At 41.6% G+C, this 3,929-nt stretch overlaps 1 pseudogene; it reads right to left on the bottom strand.

The window, feature by feature from the left end:
- Window positions 1-932: 932 nt before the first annotated feature.
- On the bottom strand, window positions 933-1,853 carry LOC101597129 (annotated as a pseudogene).
- Between the last annotated feature and the right edge of the window lie 2,076 nt (window positions 1,854-3,929).

Genomic DNA, 3,929 nt, shown 5'->3' on the forward strand with positions numbered 1-3,929 from the left:
TTAAAGCTCCTTATGTGGGCTGGAGGGATGGCTTAGCAGTTAAGCGCTTGCCTGTGAAGCCTAAGGACCCCGGTTCGAGGCTCGGTTCCCCAGGTCCCACGTTAGCCAGATGCACAAGGGGGCGCACGCATCTGGAGTTAGTTTGCAGAGGCTGGAAGCCCTGGGGTGCCCATTCTCTCTCTCTCCCTCTATCTGTCTTTCTCTCTGTGTCTGTCGCTCTCAAATAAATAAATAAAAATTAAAAAAAAAAAGAGAATGGGCAACAAGCAGGAACCCCCAGGACTCAAGCCCTTTTACCATTGGGCTAGAAACCAGATCTGCCCCCCAAAATACACCGTTGGGTTAGATCTTAGGATCTACCCCAGCTCTAGCTAGCTTGAGAGACCTTACCACACTCCCTTCTTGTATGTTTTCTAGTTATGTCCCAATATTTTTTTATTACTATGAAGGATATGTGAGTTGACTTGCTTCAACAAGTGAAACACACCATCTCTCCTCAAAAATGAAAACCTTTTGATAGCTATCACTTTTCCTTGGATTTTCTTCTACTCAAACACAAGCGTAACACCAATATAAAATAAATGCAATGTGACTTGCAGTTTGGAAAGCACAACTTGTTGAGAGTAACAATATGATTTTAATTCTTGCTATATTCATAATACAATGACATACATGATCCTATAAAATATTTTACTTACTTCTGCTTTAAATATTATAGACAAAAATACTTTATTAAAATTATTAACATATGCTTGTAAATATATATGCTAAAGCCCTAAACCAATTATAATTTCAAAATGCTAGCAACTATATTTATTTATACAATATTGTGAGGGGGGAGGACAGGAAGGAGGCTAATGATGGTACCAACATGGCTATATATACACTGTGCACATAACTAATTTTTAAAAAGTGAGGCATTTATATGAGATCTAAGATTTTCTTTTCAACATCTTTTTCAGAAAATCTATGATTTGCTTGTTTCTCAGGCTGTAGATCATTGGATTTAACACAGGGATTATGACTGTGTAGAACAGAGACAGGATCATATCTTGATCATTGGCTGTGGAGACGCAGGGTGCACATACATGAAGAGAAGAGGGCCATAGTATAAGCACACAGATAAGAGGTGGGCTCCACAGGTGGAGAAGGCTTTCCTTGTGCCTTTTTCAGATTTCTTCTTTGAGACTCTGAAAAGGACAAATGTATAAGAAACAAGAATAGTAGAAATGGAGAACACTTTATTGAGCCAGAGAAACTAAAACTTATCAGATAATTTATAGAAGGATCAGTACAGGAAATCTTTAGCAATGGTATAACATCACAGTAAAAATCATATATTACATTGGAGTTGCAGAAGGTTAACCTGCATAAAAACCTTTCATGAATTACAGCATGAAGAAAACCACCTACAAATGACAAAACTATTAGCTGGGCACATAGTCTTTTGGTCTTAATCACTGGATAAAGCAAAGGTTTGCTTATGGCTTCATAGTGATCATAGGCCATTGTGCCTGTGGTCACACTGATTGCAAAGGAAAAAAAAAAAAATTGCGCCACTCACTCAGACAGAGACATCACCTTGCCCTGGTCTAAGAAGTTAAGCAGAGCCTTCAATGACACTGTGGATGATAGCCAAGAACGCACAAAGGCCGGGTTACCAGTAAGTACATGGGGATGTGCAGGTGAGGGTCTTTGCAGATGAGAGCGATGAGCTCAAAGTCCCCTGTACTGGTGAGGAGACACATTACTGAGAACACTAGAAATAGAGGGATATTCCACAGGCCGTGGCACGGCAGTCCTCTGAGAACAAACGCCGTTAGCAATGCTGCATTCTCCCTTTCCATGTCCACGCTGGCTGTGCTCTGAAAGAAAGTGAAAGAAATGTAAAACATGAGTCTTCAGGATTCATAATGTGAGCTTTGGAGAAGCACAGTTGAGACAAATCAGCAACTTCTCAGAATACTCTTCACCACTTCACACTAGAAGAAAAGAGCTTCAGAGCATTGAGAATGACAAAGATTTTCAGCTAATTCAGTGTCATAAAATGTAGGAAGTAGAAAATTGAGAGAAAACAAAACACCTTCTAACTTTGGGGTAAATTTGTTGTGTATCACTGGGAATTTCCTGTCCTGGACGTGGTTTAGGGCTCAGCAGAAAATGTTTGGATATCTTAGATTACAAAATGACTTGAGAATTGTATGAAGGAACTTCATTTTTTCTGAATAGACTTCTTGTAATATGTTTCAAGATACACAGTGATATGATAGGTGTCATTTATCAACCCTCTATGAACCACTTTCTATCTCATGATTCTTTTTCATTGTGAAGGCTACTACTTGTGAAGACCTAATGTGCCTGATACTCACCTTCCCATGCCCCTCATGCCTAAAACGAGAATGAGGCTTTTTCAGTCAAACTGACACATACATGCTTGTGTTATACATAGACAAAGACAAAGAGACAGAGAGAGCAAGACACAGGGATAGGAACCAGATTTAAGATCTCAGAGGCAATCAAGGCAAGAGTATTATGATTCTAGCATGTGCATGTGGCATCCACAAGTATGTCATTGTTGGCAGGAGACTTGGCATCTGCAGATGACAGCAGGAGTAAGAACCCCTATTGAAATAATGTTGGAACATACACATGGGTACTGATTAACTGCCTTCCTTGGTTCCTTCTCTTTCTGCCTACTTTTCAAGCTCATTTGCCCAAGATTTTTCTATTTAATCCTTTTTATAACTCATATGTCTAGATTTAAAAAAAGAAGCAAAGAAGTTAGTATAAAAAATACGAATATATATATATGTGTGTGTGTGTGTGTGTGTGTGTGTGTGTGTGTGTTTTATTTTATAGGATTTTATAATATCAAGGTTAACCTCTGCTTGGTCCATAACTAGAAAAATAGTGTGTTGGAGGCGAGGAGATGAGCCCTGAACAGACCTCTTTGCCCTGAGATAACCTCTGTCCTGAGATAACTTCTGCCCTGAGCAACTTCCGACCTTTCCTCATCCCCCCACCCTGCCATACCTAACTGATTCCATCCCCTCACCCCGCCACACCTAACTAATTAACATCCTGCCTGGTGACTGCAGAGACGTGAGAACTATACCGTGAATTCTTGGAATAACTGCAAACTGTCCTAGGCCAAAGGCCAAGAAGATTCTGTAACTTTCCACCACCTGCCTCCTCCAGCCCCCCCCCACCCAAGACCCTAACCCTAACCCTTAAAAAGGCTGCTGTGGCTCAATAAAATTGGACTCTTGACAAGTGTACATTTGCTTGAGTCTCTTCCTCTCTCTCGCCCATCTTATTTCAGGTTAGGGTCCTCCTCACCCCCACGAATAACGAGGTCCTGCGGGACGGGACACGTGGCGCCCAACGTGGCGGCTCGAGGCACAGACCCCTACCGGATGGAGACCCCCAGTTCAGCGACCTCCGGAGGATTTGTTAAGTGGTCACCGCTTCTCCGCCCAATAAGACGGCAAGACCTGGTAAGTTTTCCCTCTTCATTCCGTCCCATCGAGATGGGCCATTCATTGTCTAAAGAGGCTTCTTTCATAAAGGATTTAAAAGCCTCTCTCAGAGAGCGAGGAATACGGGTAAAGAAAAAGGATCTTATACAGTTTTTTATTTTTGTTGATAAGACACATCCATGGTTGATGATTGATGGACCTAATATTCATCCCAAAAAGTGGCAAAGAGTAGGTAGAGAATTAAATCAGAAGCTCACTGAGGAAGGCAATGACGCACTATCCCCAACTATTTTCTCTTTCTGGGGCTTAATTCGAGACATTGTCAAGGAAACAAATAATGACTGTGGTAAACGCCACCTTCTCTCTGTGGCCAACTATTGTCTCTCGTCTTCACAGCCTGGCTCCCGCTGCCCTTCGCGTCCCCCCTCTCGAGTTTCAGACTCCTTTTCT

Source organism: Jaculus jaculus, chromosome 4 (genome assembly GCF_020740685.1).
Source record: "Jaculus jaculus isolate mJacJac1 chromosome 4, mJacJac1.mat.Y.cur, whole genome shotgun sequence".
Taxonomy (NCBI): domain Eukaryota; kingdom Metazoa; phylum Chordata; class Mammalia; order Rodentia; family Dipodidae; genus Jaculus; species Jaculus jaculus.